This window comes from Camelus ferus, chromosome 23, assembly GCF_009834535.1.
Source record: "Camelus ferus isolate YT-003-E chromosome 23, BCGSAC_Cfer_1.0, whole genome shotgun sequence".
Classification (NCBI taxonomy): Eukaryota; Metazoa; Chordata; class Mammalia; order Artiodactyla; family Camelidae; genus Camelus; species Camelus ferus.
The window spans coordinates 17,744,531-17,763,085 of NC_045718.1; the positions used below are offsets into that span (position 1 = coordinate 17,744,531).

Sequence of the window (18,555 nt, forward strand, 5' to 3'; positions counted from 1 at the left end):
TATTTGTTATTTAAATTCGTAGTAAAATAATTCAGAGTTTAAAAAATTAATTATAGAAAAGGCAAAACTATGGTGATAATGAAAACCTCAGTGGTGCCCAGGGGTTAGGTGGGAGGTGGGATTAACAGGCAGAGCACTGAGGAATTTTAGGAAAATGAAAATATTCTTCCTGATCCCATAATATTGCATACATCTCATTATGTATTTGTCAAAACCCATAAAATTTGCAACACCAAGAGTGGAACCTCGTATAAACCGTAACTTTGAGTGATTATGACAAAGGCATAGGTTGTTTCAGGGAAATAAAAAGCAATCAACAGTGGAATTAGTATAGTGCATGGATAAGTATTTTTAATTCTGTTGTGCACCTTTGCATCAGTACCTGACACTGGGGTCATAGTGGCCAATGTCCCTGTTTCAGGTTGTATTATTAGCTGTTCATACGGATCTAGTACTCCCGGTAGTATGCACTGTCTGTCTGCGGGAGGTGGCAAACCGAGTAATATAGTAGGGTTTTTTTTGTTTGTTTTGTTTTTGTTTTTGTTTTGAGCAGAGAAAGTTTTATTGCAGGGCCAAGCAAGGAGTATGTGTGGCTTGTGCACAAAAGAGCCACACTCCTTGTTTTTAAAAATTAATTTCCAGGAATCTTTGACCTTACAAAGTCTACCACCCAGAAATGATCAGCAGATTTCAAAGGGGCAACAGGATCCAATAATAATCTGGTCATTCCAGGGTGGCAGAGACTTGCATGAGCCTCTTTCTGGCCATTACAACTGCAGTGGCAAGAACAATGCCAGGTCTCTTTCCAGGTGTTCTCTGCTTTGCTCACCCAGATCAGAAGCTCTTCTTCCTCAAGACCCACTAAGGAGGATAAGAGGGGTGGCAGAGGGCTGTCTGAGGGATGCGGTGTGAGTCTAGAGCACAGGGAAGAGTCCAGCTCAGTGTTCAGGGACTTCTGAGGTGACACTATGACGGGATACTGTAATACTTAAGAATAATTTGGCTTCTGAGTGTCTTCCAGCTATTGAATTCAGGTCCCCAGTGAACTGAGACTTTTAGCTTGTTCTGAACCTAAGAACCAAATGGTATTTAGGCTGAAGTGAAAAAGTTGAGCATCTATGAATGAAAAGATAAAGGGAGAGACGGGCATCACTCACCCATTTACTACCCTTTTCTACTTAGGTTCCAATTAAAAGGCAGCTCTGCTAGGCACCGTGTCTTGGCTGGAGTGAAAAGCCTTTGGAAAAGCAATGTGTCTGTGTGTGAAGGTGAGTAGAAAGAGTAACTCTGCAGCCTGGATGTCTTCCCTTATTTTTTTTCCTAGTGTGTTTCACATGTCATTTAACTGAATTATTGGTAAATGGTCCTTTGTTGGAAGAATTTTTTAAAGGTCTAGCAGGTCTTATACATCATGTATTCACGTTACTTAATCTATAAGTAATTAGTTTAATGGTGGTGTTGAATTTTGTGGGGAAGATGTGGGGCGAAAGTAGATGACATACAGTTACACCAAAATGTATTTATTTATTTACTTTTTTATTTCACCATTTAGGAGTAATCTCTCTTAAAGTTTTATTCCCTCATATTTCTGAACTATTTATTCAGCATGTTATTTACTCCATAGTATTTACTGAGGAAGGTTTCCCATGTGCCAGGACGTTCCACATAGGGAGAGGGCTCAATAGAGAAGTCTTGTCTCTGCTCTCATGGAGTTCATTTTGTACTTAGGTAGGCAGACAATAAACAAGAAAATAAATCAGTAAACAAATTAAAAATAGAATATATAAAATAGCATGTTAAAAAGTGATGTGTTACAGAGAACAAAAACATTTCTATGATAAATTATTATGGTACAGTGAGGTGAGTCAATATTTGAAATGATGAGGTGAGGTGCCATAAATTTCCAAACTACCCATTTAAATAAAGTACACCAAAGATTCAGAAATTGATAAATAGAGAAAAATATTTTATATACCAAGACATCACTCATGTATCCTACTCTATTTACTAAGGCAAGGCAAGATATTTAAAAAAATATTTAAAAATATTTTACTTTGGATTTCATTAAATTAATTTGTTGGAAATCTATTTTGACATCTTATGGAATTAAGATGGAACTTTAAGAACACTAATACATATAAAATTCATATATACAACAAACTCAGCCTTCCCAAGACACAAAAAGTTGAAAATAAATATAGGTAAACTTTGGAAAAACATAAACACATAGCTAAAATCCAGGTAGGAGAATTTAATCATTGTTTGACATACTAAGGTCCTCATTTTTTTATATACACATTGACAAGCTTGGGTATCTTCCTAAATTATTATCAGATTACAAGCATCAGATTAGTTTTAGGGAAAGAACTGCTAGAAAGAGATACACCAAAAGCAGCAAGATGTGACAGCTGATAGCTTGGAAGAATTAAAAAACAAAAGAAGAAGAAAAAAAGGCGTTCCCTGTAACTTTTAATCTGGCTACGAAGTGTCCTACGGGAATCAATGTGTTCTGGTGACACTATTGTATGTTTGGTATTGGTCCTGATGTTAATGATCTTGAGTCATCAAGAAACATTTATATCAGCTGAAAATGATAGTTCACATTTAATAAACTTCACAAAGATTTCCCTGGAACTTCAGATCTTTGAGGGCCAAAACCCTGTCTATCCTGTACCTCACTGTCAACCCAAGACTCTTATGATGCCTGACATAAAAATAGGCAATCAAACTGTTGCTGAAAAACGAACCTAATTGCATTCCAAACTGATTAAAAACTTACCTAGCTGGAGGGTAGTTTTTACTTTTGCAATAAACTGTAATTTAAGTCTCACCCAAGTGAGTTCCCTCCCTGAAAAAGCCTTGCATATTTAAATTCCATCTACTTATGTTCTTATAGAAAAAAAAACACTATTCATAACACAGTTACAGGGCACAATTATTGTATAACCATTTTGACTGAAACTCTAAGGGAACCTAAATTTCTTGCGTTCTTTTCAGAAATTTTTTGTCCAAACCCCCAACTATTCTTATCAGGAACCACACAGGAGCTTCTCTGGAGACCTTCCCTATGAAAAAAAGTACAACAGGCCGTCTGTATCTACAGATGCCACATCCAAGGATTCAACCAACTGAGGATTCAACCAACTAGGGATCAAAAAATTAAAAAATAAAAAAACCTCCAGAAAGCTCCAAAAGGCACAACATGAATTTACCCCAGGCTGGCAACTATTTACACAGCATTTACATTATATTAGGTATGATAAGTAATCTGGAGATAACTTAAAAGTATATAGGAAGATATGCTAGGTTACATGCAAACGCTATATAAGCCATTTTATATAAGGGACTTGAGTATCCATGGATTTTGGTATCCACGGGGATTCAGGAACCAATCCCATGTGGATACCGAGGGCAACTGTATCTTACCAATGTGACCCCCACCCAGATAGAGAGATGACCTTCAGCCTCACTGGGGAGAGCGCCCAGTGCGTGCTGCACAAGTGCCTGTCAAGGGAACGGGTTTTGGAGCAGCCCTGCAAATGCAAACATTCTGGTCCTGCTGGTCAGTGTACCCCACTCCCTAGAAGGATCAGCACATCTTGGTGAAACCTGCATATTTCTACAGTGACAGTCACTTTTGCTTGTGAACGTGACCTTGTTATGAATGTCAGAGGCAAAACTACCTGGTTCCAAATGTACCACACTATCCTGAGATTGGCGATATTGTGATGACCCTTCCTTCTGGAGTGAGGAGTGTGGGATGGTGAGGAGAGGAGGGGGCAGAGAGTGGGGAGAATCAGTGAAGCCCAGCTTTTATACAGCATATTTTCAAAGCACTGAAAACAAATGCCACAGAAAATGCCCTGCTTGTGCCGTCTCTTTTCCTGGTTGTCTTTATACTAGATGGATGGGTGTGCAGAGCAAAAAGCCCAAGTTGATGTCAGTAATTTACTTCAGAATTGATGACATTATTGAGTGTAGGAGATGGCAGCATAGGAAGACCCAAAGCCTATCTCCTTTCACGGGCACATCAAAATTACAACTATTTACAGAGAAACTATTGATGAGAATGACCAGAACCTACCAAAAAAGACCTTCCATAACTAAAGATATAAAGAAGGAATCACAACAAGATGGGTAGGTGGGGCAGAGTCGTGATAAATTCAAGACCCACACCCCTGGGTGGTGACCCCCACAGATGCCAGAATAACTACAATTGCAGGGGTTGTCTAAGGAGTGAGGGGTCTGAGCCCACACTGGGCTCTCCAGCCTGCAGGTCCTGCACCAGGAAAACTAGCACCCAGAATGTTTGGCTTTGAAGGCCAGTGAAGTTTACTTTTGGTCGAGCCAGAGGGCTGTGGGAAACAGACTCCTCTTAAAGGGCACACATAAAATCTCACACCCAAGGACCCAGGGCAGAAGCAGTTGTTTGAAAGGAACTTGGGTCAGACCCACCTGCTGATCTTGGCGACTCTCCTGGAGAGGCAGGAAGCAACTGGATTCACCCTGGGGACACAGACACTGGCAGTGGCCATTTTGAGGAGCTCATTCTGACACAGTGGACACTGGTGCTGGCAAGTACCATGCTGGACTCCCTTCCTCTAGCTTACTGGCCTCAGGACCCAACCCTGCATCCACCCACTGGCCTGCGGGCACTACTGCTGGGAGGTCTGAGGCCAAGCAACTAGCTGGGTGTGGACACAGCCCCACTCCCCAGTAGGCTGCCTGAAGATCCCCTAAACCCACATGGCCCTTGCATGCAGCCAGAGACCCGAGGACTCAGCGACACCCACCAGTGTGTGGACACCAGCCCCAGGACAGCTGCAGCCCCACATGTCTACCATGGCATGACCCAGTCTACCCACCAATAAGCTGGCACCATCCCTGGAAACCTCTGGGCCCCAGTCCTACCCACTATAATTGGCAAAAACCCTTTGAAAAACATTTATGCAATGTATGCAGAGAATAATACAAATACTCATGCCAACCAGTGCTCCTAGGAATCCAGCCGAATGAGATAATGCAAAATACAAAAATACTGCATGCATTTTGACCTAGGGTTTCATTACAAATAAAACTTGAAACAGGTTAACTCTACAGTAGAAATCTTGGGGTACACTAGGTTACACCCACTAGAATAATTTATATTAGTTTGCTTCTGTCATAATATTTATTTCTATTGTATAACTATGTAAACCTTAGATGCATAGAAAAAAGTACTGGAAGGCAAAAAAGTACCCAGCATTTATGAGTAGTAGGATTATGGATAACATTTGTCTTTTGTTCTGTTTTATAGTCTTTTGTAATTATGTTATTTTTATGACAAAAATATTACAGTTTAAAGAAAAAACAGACTTATCTGAATACACAAAATGAGACTGTATAAATAAAACCAGTGACTTTTTATATTAGAAAAAAATTAAGATTGCATACAGAAAAAAATCAGGATGAACTGTCACGGCGTGAGAGCTCCTGTTTGATCATGTTGTGTGCCAGACTAATGTTTTTGTGGCTTTTTTCTTCCTTTTGGGAACACGTGATGGTCTCACAGTTAGTAAGTTTTATGAAGGGTTTGCGAAGGAACCCTAGCATCCTTAACAGTAAGCCTCCACTTATAATAAATGAAATGTAAAAAGAGAGATTAAAACATCTTACACTGTAATTTCAATTAGAAAGAAAATAATAGTGAATTCAGGCCATAGTACAACGTTTCTGTACTTTGTTTGAACCATTACAAAAAAGAATCATTCTTCCTGTTTTAATGTGGCTGGAGGAATAGAGTTCCCCTTTCGTTTATAACATAATAGTCTTCAGGATGGTGGTTGTGACCATCTACAGAAATTGAAAGCCACAAAGACCAGTTTTCGAATCTACCTGTGTGAGGGGAATAGCGTCCACCATGTGCCTCACACAATAGACATGTGCAGGACCATGGAGGGCTGAGCCCAGGGCTCCAGGGCTTGTTCTGGGCAAAGGTTTCAAACTGCTGTCTCCCTGCTTATTTATAACCCTGTGGTAATAAGACTACTGCGCTAGATAGATTAAATCAGGAGCAGAGGGGAAATTGAAAGATAAGCCTGTGTGGGGGTGTTTTTAACAGCAGAATTTATAGTTATATTAAAAAACCTCATTGGCATCCTCTAATGGGACTAGATATTAAGAGGAGAGAGGTTGTATTTTTCATGCATTCAGTGACCTTGTTTTACCACCTAGGCATGTTGTTTGCTGTGGTCTTCTTTATCTTACCCCTCACTGTTCCCTGTTGGATAATTCTAAAGCCCCCTAAAAGGGTTAACTACAGCCTTATTCTCCTAGAAAATGTTAAAAACTGTACTTGCCTCTTCTTGGAAGCCAAAGAGCAGTGAAAGAAAGTCCTCCAAAAACAAAAAACAAAAAACAAAAAAACCCGAACTGATGGAGTCATTTTTATAAAGAAGAGCTTTGACATACATTATGGATAGAAAAGTATTTACAGTAAAATAAATATATAGGACATTTAGAACTTTGTTTTTAAAGAAGTTTAGAATTTTAAGGACTCAAGTTTTACAAAAGAAAAAGGAGGAGGAAGGGATTTTTCCGAAGGTATTAATGAGAACACTGGTATCCCAGAGTTTTGCCGGGACACTTCAGACACTGCCCTCTATAAACAGACCCCTTAGAGGGCACTAAAGTACATAGTGTGTCCCACTGGTACACATACCACAGGCAGCCACCGTGGAAGAACTGAGACTTTGCTTTGGGTGTTTAAAAAATAATAAATCTTTTATAAACATCATTTACTAAATCAACATCTTGACTGGGAAGAGAACACACACAGCTTCTATATCAGTTGATTTAATAATAACAAAACCAGTGAAGTCAGCGTTAATGAGATCAATGCTAAAAAGCTTGTGGGGCAAACTCTATACTCATGAGAAACAGTTTTTAACTTCAGATGAACAGTTTTCTAGAGCAAACATTCCCAACAAATACAGTCTCCTAGAGAGGCTTTATGGAAATCGAAGTTTTGAATTTTCACAGAGGATGCCAACATAAACTCCAAAAAAAAAAAAAAGGCAGAATATCACAGCAGAACTTCTCACAAACAATCTAGTCAGGAACTCAATTTCAAGGTAAAATAATGAGTAGAGAGTTAAAATTAAATTAAATCTTTATCCTTCCTAATTAATGTCCTCTGTATTGTGGCTTGACATATAAATACACTATGCCCTCTTCCATTCCAAAAAAAAAGTATTTTGATGCTTTACTTTGGCCAAAGTCCTCATGCCAATAATCTGTTCCCCTTAATGTTCCTCATTGATGTATGTTATTTTTTTTTTTAATTTTAGGCTTTTTGAAAAATTAAGACTGAATTAAATTAGTTGAGACTTTTCATTTTCTATTTCTGTGCTAGTCTGCAGTTAATATGATCCAGGGCAAATGATTCTCTCTTCCTCTGAGAGACAGTCAAATGATCCTCCCACTCCTCCCCTTCAGCTACTTCATTCCTCATCCTTACAGACTAGACCTTGCTCGTCAACTGGATGATCAAATTCCCAAGTCTAACTATTGATTTGTTTCACCCACGTGATGCTCACATTAGTCATCCTCAAGCATAAATAGGATTCAATAACCATTTTATAAAAAATTTCTTTAGAAATTTTTATCTTGCCTAATCTGAACAATCTCATCATACACCATTTCTTCATGTGTTATATCTCTTAAAACCTGCCTCTTGATTTTTCCACATTCTATAAAAGTATAATGTCCATGGCAGGAACATTTTCTCTAACAGCAACCAGGGGTGTGGCTGGAAAAAGGAAAAGATCACGGTCCTCTTTCATTTTAAAGGTCAGGGAGCAAATGTTCCAAACAGGTAAGCAACTTATAATGAAACCTCTTATGTAGGTATAATTCATAAAGATTTCAAAACATTAAAAAAAATTTTATTTTTGGCTTGATTCACTTCTTGAGATAACAAAATGCCATTTATTTGCATGTTAGAAATAATGCGTCACTAAAATTAGAGGGAAGTACTAAGTTTAAATTACCAGAATGCAGAGTCCCTCCTTTTAGAAACAATGGGGCCGAGGACTCCTTCAGTCACATTGTCCACGGGAGTGAAGCTGATAGTCAGCTAAGTAAGTGTGGTTACATACGGCGGGCTGATTATTTTTATCTGCAGCTCGAGATTTCCTCACAGAAGAGAAAGACCCAAAGGTCCTTACGGTAAAGAAGAAAAAGCCATGTGAGAGACTTACTGGTCATTTAGCCAGAAGAGCAGTTTATCTCAGAGCCAAAAAGACTGATAAGAGATGGCATTGTGTGGAACAAAGTGGCCTGCTCTGTGGGAGACGCAGGACCAAGCCAAGCCTGGAAGGGCGAGGCTGAGTCAACCTCTGATCCGGGAGACAATTCAGAAACTACTGAAGCTGCGCGTTGTGGTAACTCTCTTAAGTGGTGTTCAGCACACCTTTCATTTAGTAAATATTTACGGAGCACCTCTCTGGACCAGGGGCAGTTCTAAGGCTTGCTATGTGTCCATCAGTGAAGATGGACAGAAATCCCTGCCTTGATGGAGTTTGCTTTCTAGTGAAGGAAGAGACTAGAAATAAGATAATTAATAAATTATATCACAGGGGATAAAGGCTGTGAAAAAATAGAGCAGAGTAAGAGCGATCAGGCATGCGGATGTGGGGGAGATACCATCTTTAACACGGTGGTGAGAGTAGGCCTCGTTGAGGAGTGTTTTTAAAGTGAGATCTTTTCTGTGTGTGTATCTTTCTATTTTCGTCTCATTTTAATTTCCTAGTAAGTCTTCAAACTGCTTATGCTTTTTCAAAAAAAAAAAAAAAAGAGGAGATTCTTTTTTATGCCCTGGTTAGAGAGGGAAGTTGGAATGGGGTGGGTGGCCTGACAGTGAGACTAGCAGGGGAAGGACCAGCTAGAAATACTAGTGAAAGCGCTGAGGTGACGGTCAGTATCCAGCAGAAAGCAGCGTTGTGATCAGTTAGTGATACCTTCCAGGGCTTTTGCTGCATCGGGAGAAAGAAGGATTTTGTTGGGTAAAACTGCTGCTCGTCTCCTTCAGGGAATGCTGCCCCAACTCTCTACCAAGTTAGATGGTGCGTCTTCACCTTGTCCTAAACTCACCCCAGGTTTCACAGTTTTAACCTCCTAACACTGAACTTGGTGAGCAGATCTGTCTTAGACTCTTATCACATAACTGATGATTTCATATGCCTCCTCAATCCTCAGCTTTCCCAGGTGCAGGATGTCTAGTTACCACATGCCTTTCCTCCCTTCCCCCGCATTGTGTGGGCTTTCCCCACGCTCATTAAATCCTCTCTCATCTTGTCCTCTGAGTCTCCGCTACCTTCCTCATCACCTCCCTCCTCCAGGACAATGAGCCCACTGTGAGCAGGGACCACCTACAGGCACACAAAATAATTTGCATTGAATGATTTTTGATCCCCACTTGTACAGTAGTCAAGATTAATAATAAGAAGAGCAAGAGTCAACATGTTTGTTTGCAAAATGCTTTACCATTTACTGTCTTCTTTGCTCCCCAAAGCAACTCTGTGCAGTAGAGAGGCCCAACAGTTTTGTTTTCCCAAAGCCGAGAAGAATTTGAGGTATAGAGAAATTCAGTGACTTGCTTAAACACGTGAGTACGATGTCATTAAGAGTTAGGGCTTTAGTCCCAATTATCTAACTCAAAATTTTGAAACCACCTGCATATTCCATTGATAATTGTAGTTGCCCATTTCGGAACCTGATTCTGTATCACTGAAATTCAGGATCCAGAACTGTATTGTACAAAGCTGAAACATTTCCTTTTTCTCTTTCAATATTCCTTTTTTCTCTATTTAATTGGATTTGTTTTAGCTCCTCTGGTATATTGAGCCAGTATCCTAGAGAACAGTACGCAATCTCTCCTCTTACACTCTGTTCTGAGTTATTAGCCTATAACAAAATGACAATATTTCTGTAACGGTATCTGTCCATATTAAGGTTTTACGAAAACTTTCTGGTTCATTCACAAGACTTGTAAGTTTTTTCTCCAATCTAACCTCCCCAGCTTGACAACTCACGAGTGAAAAAAATATTATCTGCACATTTGATATTTTACTGTGTATTTACTGCATCAGTAATTGGTGATGAATGTTAAACAAGAAAGTCGTGATCACTGAGGAATAATACTGACTCCTCCCTTCAGAGCCCATTAATCCTTGCCTACTGTTTCTGCTTCTAATCCGTTCCCATTTCTGTACAGAAAGCCTCTTTGTCCACAGTCAGACAAAGCCTTAAATCTTCATTGGAATTATGCATGGAGTTCAAAGCTATTAAGGCCACTCTGTTTCCTGCATTACCCTCTGTTCACATTAACTGCCATCAACCAACAGCACAACCGTTTCCTGACCATATACTCACTAAGGTTGCATCCTCTCACAGCCCGTGGACCACTCATCATCCAAGACCACTTTCAGGCCATTAGTCATGGAACCACTTAGTCTCTTCTCCTTGGAGGCCCGTATCGCGTGGCCGTACACCCCTCTACTCCTCCTCATGCATGAGTCTCAGTGTTGCCCTTCCTCGTGCTGTGAAACTTCTGCTCTGACTCACAGTCTCCTCTTTGTCTCAAGTGAGGCCATCAGCTAACTTCCATAAGAAGGTAAAGACTACCTGAGGAATGAGGAAGCACTGGTAAGTGTGGAGTGAGTGAACAATCTGTGTTCCAATCTTAAATCCCTAACGCCAGCCTGTACTTGAAACCTGAAGGAACTGGTATGGTGTAACTCATCATCTCATTCACGGAAAAGAAAGTGCTCATTAAATAACCCGCAAAGAGGCAGAGGCGCACTCCAGGTAAAGACCCTGGGCTTTGTAATTAGTAAGACCTGTGTTCACACTCATTTACTAGCTACGGGACCCTCAGCAAAATACTTATCCTACCGAAACTTTATTTTCCTTCCATGTAAAGTAGGGAAAATAGTAGTTTCTACCTCACTTAATACAGCACCTCATGATGAATGTCAGAAAATGTTAATTATTGTTATTTATACATGATTATTATTACTGACATTTAAAAGTGATTAAATACTTCTACTTATTGTCAGTTTTCATATACTCTCCTGAGAACTACTGCTGCTCTCCTAATTGTGAGCATTCACTGAACAGAAAACAGAACTCACACCGTCACTGCAGGGGAAGAAGGAAGCCTTGTGTAAGACTGCAGTGCAAAGCCGCTCACATTGTGAAGCCTAAATGTCTCAATGTTGTGGTAAATGATATCTACTAATCAAAATTACCAATAGGATACAGAAGTCATGAAGTAAAAATTGCATTGCTTTCTAGAATATTTTTCTCATGTTATTCCAATAGTTCAAATGGAAAACAGCAGTATTTCTGTATTAAACACAAATACATATGTGAAGAACCAGAAGCCAAACGAAGCAAGATATTTTAAGATAAATAAGACAGAGAATATTGTGCTTTCAGGGATACTTTAAGTTGTGCCTCCAAGGCTCCTGAGTGATGCATTCCTTTTCCTTTGCTATCGGGGTACGAGGATGGAAAAGTTGTGCAAAACTGATTCATAGCCATTCGTGCTGCCACCAAATATAAATAGACAAAACAATGGCAGAATGTGAAGTCAAATGGTTGTCTTTACAAGAGTTCATTTAAAAAATATTCTACAAAGTGCTTAAAATATCATTTGATGTGGCCTCATTCCTGCCAGGTTTCCTGCCTAAAACATGGTTCCACCTTTCTCCCGGTCTAGGTTGCATTCACCCAGCTGAGAATTCACTCACCCAAGAAGCTTCAGTCCAAAGTGATGTCTTTCTTTGGAACCCACAGCAGCTTCCTTTCTATGCCATTAAAAAAAATTAAATTGTTTTCTTGAAAACTATCATGAGCTCATTATTGAAAACATATGAAATACAGAAAGATATAAAGAATATTAAAATTGCCTATAAAAGCCTCACCAGTAGTTAGTATTTTACATTTGCAAGATTATACTTTGAAATTCTATTGACCATATAACATTGAATTCTGATTTTTTTTTCACCAAATGACAACCATTTCTCCCATCATTTCCCCCAAGTTTTATCTAAACACATTCCATTGTATTTGACATCTCATGTCTTGTTTTTTACCTATTAACTCTATTACATTCATTCGCTTGCTCATTCATTCATTCTTCAAACACTGAGTAGTCACTTGTAAGGTACCAAACTTTGTGCTTATGTGTTTTCTTTCCCATACTAAATTCACTTATGAGTAAAGGCCACTTTTTAAATTCTCCCCAAATTTCTGACTATAGACTTAATCAAATGAGAAGTATACAGTAAGTATTTGAGAATGAACTTATCAGAATTTCATTTATCTTCAACTTTTTGGAAACCATATTTTACATCAAGGTGCATCTCAAATTGTGCACATTGACTACCTTCCCCCTTTTAATAAAAAAAGTAGTAAGTCTTTAAGAAATTGTCTCAAATTTTCCTTTTAAAATTGGAAGTTTGACCACACTGTGCCACAGGAGCAAAGTTAATCATTTGTGGCAACATATGGTAGAAACAAGGAGTCAGTTAGAGTCTGTACTGAGCTTAAAAGGTGTTTACCCAGGGCAGGTGCAGGGGCAGAGAGGGCAATACAGGTAAAGAAGCAGACTCTGAAGACACAGCCCCATGTTGAAGGACATGAGAGTGTTCAAAGGTGATGCAGGTAATACGTGATGCTGGGAAGTCTTGTGAGGTAGGAGAACAATGATGAGGGATGTGGGGATGTCAGGCGAGCAGACGGGCCTCATCAGGGTTTGTCCATTGGTGGAAGGACAGTGTTCCTATCCTTAAAAATAAAGGAGCGGCCTCAGTGTGGCCAAGGGAGCCACACTGATATCCTGGATTATACAGTAGCTTCTTTCAATCTTGACTGTGAGTAGGGAAGGAGGATATGGTATTTGAAGCTGACTCACCTCCAAACTACCAAGATCCTGTTTACTTTCTTCTGATAAAACCATCATTAAGAAAAGGAGGCTCAAGGAAATAATTTCTGTGTTATGAGAGACCTGTACGTGTTCTGAAATGAGGCTCTTTTTATTTAGTTGCTCAGCTCTGAGAACACTCTTCCTTTGATGAAGAAGCAACGTGGAAAGGTCAAGTCATTCATTATTCTCACTCTTATCTACTCAGTATCTCAATTTACGCCATACTTTCTTGTGTGCAACATAGCAACCACAACAGAGGGCAATAAACACTTCTTTGGAACTTGTAATTTATGTGAAATGCTGGCATTGTGATTATCAACAAATAAATTCCGGGGAATTCAGTAATCAACCATGCTGTCATCTAAATAAAAATATCCTGTTAGTTCAGTGTCCTTCCTTGACAAAGTTACTGTAATCCTGGAGAACACCTCAATTAAAATCTTGTCTGGAAAAGGGCCAATTCATTTCAACAGAATAAGAGCTGAGACTCATAAAATCTGTCAAGTGACTTCACAGAGATTCAAACTCGTGCACTTGAAGATGCTGAAGCTCCCCCAGTATCTAGCGAAGCTCCTTTCTCTTGGTTGGATTGCTGTTATTCTTACATTCTCTTCTCTTGTGCTGAAAGCACACATTATCTAGTCGGGAAAAATACACTTAGGATATATAAATAGTCTCGATTACTTAAAGAAGGAAGATGTCACACAGTATTTCTGTTTCCAAGTTTGTCATTTTTCTTTCTTATTTTCAAATGTTTATGATATGGAACGGGCTCATTGAGGAGAATTTGGAAAATGTAGGAGGAAGATACGAAAAACTAATCAGTCACATATAATTATACTGCCTCGTGATAACTACTGTTAATATTTTAATTCTTTTTCTGCTAATCTTTCTTCATATATATTTCTATATACACACAGATAGCTTTCTTTTAAAAACACCTTCTTCTTCTTTTATAGAACAGAACCCACTCCTTAGAGACAGACTGGAATAAAATGTACGCTATATCAGTTTTTACTTTCTTCAGGAAAAAAATTAATTTCTGTTTATTAAAAAGGCATCAAATGACGACAGAAAGAGGGGTCAAGGAAAATGCCTAGAAGAAAATTAAGGAAATTAATATTTCCTAATCTCTATTTCCAAAAAATTTTATATTATGATCTATACAAAAAACACACTAAAATTTAAATAAAAGAATAATTTTTATCATAGAAGTAGCTAGCTTATTTTTATATGGATTCAGAATACACTAAATGAACTAAGAAAGCACGGCTTTTAAGAATTTGTCAAATTAATAAACATATATTGATAGTTTCTAAATGAGTGGCCCTGGAGTCTCAATGGGTCCACATCTTTGTAGATCAAAAATGTATTTGGTATGATATTACGTGCCTTGCTAATGATCTCTAGAAAAATAACAGGACATTTCTGGATGTTGCACAACAGATTCACAGATGACTGTGTAATTCTGGATCTTAATAGTTGTTTTTAGATTGTATTCTGCCATATTTACCCTGATAAATATAAAGAGTAAGCTGGACATCAATTTGAATTTCAATTTAAAACCATGCAACAAAGAGGAAGAAAACAAACAAAAGCAACTGACAAACTGGGACAAATAATTGCAACTTCTATCACAAACAAGGGTAGTTGGCTTCGTTAGAATTTAAAATTCAAAGACTAACCCTCCCCTAATCTTCCAAAGTATTGGCCAAAGGACATGCACCCAAGTCACCAAAAAAAGAAAGGCAAGTAGCCCAAGAATATATGAAAAAATGCTCAATCGTTTTGCTTAGCTGAAACTTCAGTAACTCTCCGTTATTTCTTAGGTTTTTGAAGAAATAACTTTTAAAAAACCTAAAAATTAAATTCTTGGAAATAGGCCTTTCTTAGAATTAAAATTCTCCATCACAAGAAAAAATGTTGTTTTTCTCCCCCATAATGGAATGGGTCAGTGAGCAATAAGATTAACAAATATTTGATGGTTGTGACTTTTTAATTGCAAGAAATCGGTGAGTTTTTCCCCATTATATCAGTTACTTATGGGAAATACTGTTTCTGCTAATGCTGGGTAAAGTACTATATTGCCTAACTTGTATCATGGAGCAATTCTCACTTCTGGCCTTACATTTTTCATCTGAAAAGCAAGAGCTGGACCAGCTGATCTCCAAAGCTATTCCTAGTGCTAACATTCTAATTTTATTTTGTTTTGTTTGCCTTTTTGTACACTTAAGTGTGAGATGTAAGTTAGTTTAAGTCTATGGCATTTAAATGCACTTTTCTGTCTCCACCATTATAAAGAAAAAGGAATAAAAGATTTCATCTTGTGGCATAGGCTTTGTAATATATTTACTTTTTAAAGCCTTCAAAAGCCAAGAGAAAACAAAATGAATACCATTTCCTTCTAAGAAATGCCCTCCCTTCTGTATTTGGCTGGGTTCAGAATCCCTGTGGTGGGTGTGGCATAGCACAGTAATGCCTTTGAGATAACAGCTAAGTAAGAAGGTCAACTGTCTGGCAGGTGCCTTCGAGATGCAAGTAAAGGTGGCAGAGCTCCCAGGACCAACATCAAACAGATGGCTCAACTATCCTCTGTTTAGCCATTCTCTTTCAGGTTTTCACAAATACCTAACCTGTAAACCACCATGACAGGGAAAGCCCCTTCCTGCTGCTACCCCTGCCTCTGAAAAGCAAAATGTAAATATACCAATTTAGGCAGCAAAATATCATCTAACACTGTTTTATTTAACGAAGTTGGCTTCTGTTTAATGACATCGCCAGACACCTACCTCCACCCTACCACCATTCCTAAAGCTACAGGAGAGCGACCACATAGCTCCAAACCTGGTCTACAAACAAGCATATTCTCCATTGTCTCCTCATTGTCTCTTGGCAGTTGACAAGATCTTTAGGGGAGTTGGAGGAACCACTAGTGTTTAAGCCCCTACTTCACTCAAAGCCTTAACTCTTGAGTTCTATTCCTCTCAGGACTTTAGGAAGTTTACAGTCATTACTCTCCCTTTGAACTCAGTCACTAAAATGACCTCGAGGCTAATAGGTAGACAGTAGCTCCCCCTCACAGGTCAGCTTGCCGTGCCTGATTTAGAAAAGATTTCTGTGCAGACAGTTGTAGCTCATTTCTTTCAGAGACAAATCCTACTTTGTTCCTAGTATCTAAAATTATTAAAATCAAAATCTCTCAGAACCTCCCCAGCATTTGTAAGTCCACGCTGGGGAAGGATTGGCAGAGACATGTTAAATGCACTTGATGGCAACACCCATTTATTTCATTCAGTATTTAATGGGTATTTACTATGCACTTAGTAGAGGTCTAGAACTGTCTCAGCACTGGAGCTACAGCAAGAAAACTCTGTTCTTGCCTCATGGAGCTTGTTCAGAAACATAGGGAACAAGGCTTAGAACCTTTCAAATGGAGCCTCAAAATAAGTTAAAGAAATCCATATGACAGCCTTCAATTATATTAAGAATGGTTGATGAACCCCAGGTATAGAAATTTTACTGACTGAAACAAAGTGCCAGTAAAACTCCAATTCTTAAATCTAATCTTGCACCTGTAACTAGGAAACCAAACACTAGCCATTTTTTTCCTTTTAAATTTTCTCATGAAAGAAAAAAAAAAACACTTTCAAGATTAGAAATAGATGGGAAAATTTTTTTCAACTTTATTCAGATATAACTGACATATAACATTATGTACAGATAGTTAACAGAGAACAATAAATTCTTCTGTTTTTGTAAATAAGTGTCAACATGAAGCCATAGAACAGTTGTTATGTCACACTTTTAAATCTATAAGAATTAACAGAAATGATACTTCCCCCTCATTGAGTTTCCTATTCACTATTCCCTTAATTATATCTCCCTTAATTGTCATCATGGAGTCTCTAGATTTTATAATCCAAGATAGTAAGGTGTTTGTTTTATCCATCGCCTCCACACTTAGTGTCTTGGATGCTTGGTCAAGAATCTAAGCATTGTGTTGGACTGAAAGGAGGAGGGAATTCCAAAGTTTGTTGAACCCAGAAAATCTTTAGTACATCTCAGATATAAAATTGTTTAAATATATATAAAGTTCTATAATTGCGGAAGACACATTAAAAGGTTTACTCAGAAAGCTTCCATTTTCTTACCATCCTCTCATACCTTAACCCTTTGTGATACAGGTTCTATTCTCATCCTATGAATAAAATAGCAGTTGACATACACGTTGGATTTTTAAAAAAAATTTTTCTTTACCTGATTCCAAAGGTAGCAAAGGATCAGAACAGAAAACTGAAAAAGCACACAAAAAATGAAATACTCATAAGCTTTTCAACTATTAGTTAATTCTGATTTACTTCTAATCTTTTTTTAAGTGTATCAAAATACTACTTTTGTTTTAATAAAAGTAATGGCAAAAGGAACATACTGATTTGGAGTTTGCTTTTTCTACTTACAAATACACCGTAGTTTCTCACATTAATAAATTTTTTCACTGCTTGCTGCACAGAATTTCACTCCATAAAGCTGCCTGTAAAAAATTCCTTATACTTCTGCTAGACATTTAAGAGTTTATATTTTCTCCAAAATTTTACATCTTTGCTCATAGTTCTAATGATTTCTTTGGGATAAACTCTAAATGTAACTAGTAGTTTGAATGTTATGTATATTTAAAACTTCTAACACACGAAAAAGTTACGTTAAAAATTAAAATTTTGAGGGTGCTGGTCCCCCCCAATATGTTCACATATTGGTTGACATTTTTTATTCTTTGCCAACTAATAGGAAGAAAATGTTAACTCCTTTGATTTGCTGTTTAATACCCGTCATGTTACTTTTCTTACCTTGTAGTAGTCATTACAGGTTTACTCACAACTATGCAAATAAATCTTACTGATTCTTAATTTTCCAGCATTGTTTGAGAGATGTTTCAACAGAAAAGTTCTCACTCTTACCCACTCCTACCCACCCCAACCCTAATGACATTCATTTTTTCTAGAAACATGTCACTTAACGCACCCCTGTCCTTACCTTTTTCATGCATGTACATTTCTTCTTCAATAAAGCATTTAGTTGTTTCAAGACAAGGCCATAGAGCTGGGACCCAATATACCAATGGCCAAGCGTTGTTTAATAGTTCACCTTCCCAGGGGTGCTCTCCTGGGAGTACAGGGGTGACTAGTTGACATTAGCAGCTGGGAGAGCAACGGCCAAAACACTCGTGATTCTGAAATCCGTCAGGCCATGAGAGGCTTCAGGAGCAGCCGCTCACCACGGAAATCTCAACTATTGTCCCGAATTACGCCTGACTTAATGCCAAACACTGAGCAAGGGCCCAGGTGTGCGGACAGGCTGGAGCGCTCCAGGACCAAAGTGGAGTCCTGAGGGGTGTCTGCCTCATGGTGACCCGCTGCCTGGGCGCTAGGATTCTATTTTTAAGTCGATACCCTTTATTAAGTCAGTGTTCCGGAAAAGGGACTATGATAACAGCGCCAGCCCTTGTTTCCTTCCCACCCTTCCGGCGTGGGGTGGTAACAGCCTTGCTTACTCAGCGGCCATGAAACAGCAGTTACTCGGCAACG

The 18,555-nt window shown here is 38.6% G+C and overlaps 1 long non-coding RNA gene across 1 annotated transcript; it reads right to left on the reverse strand.

Annotated features, from left to right (window-relative positions):
- Positions 1–1,463: 1,463 nt before the first annotated feature.
- LOC116659423 lies at positions 1,464–18,539 on the reverse strand. The gene is made up of 4 exons (XR_004314808.1): positions 18,005–18,539; positions 17,231–17,266; positions 4,456–11,852; positions 1,464–1,723 (listed from the first exon to the last, which is right to left on the reverse strand). It is a non-coding gene; the product is annotated as an uncharacterized LOC116659423 (long non-coding RNA).
- Positions 18,540–18,555: the final 16 nt, after the last annotated feature.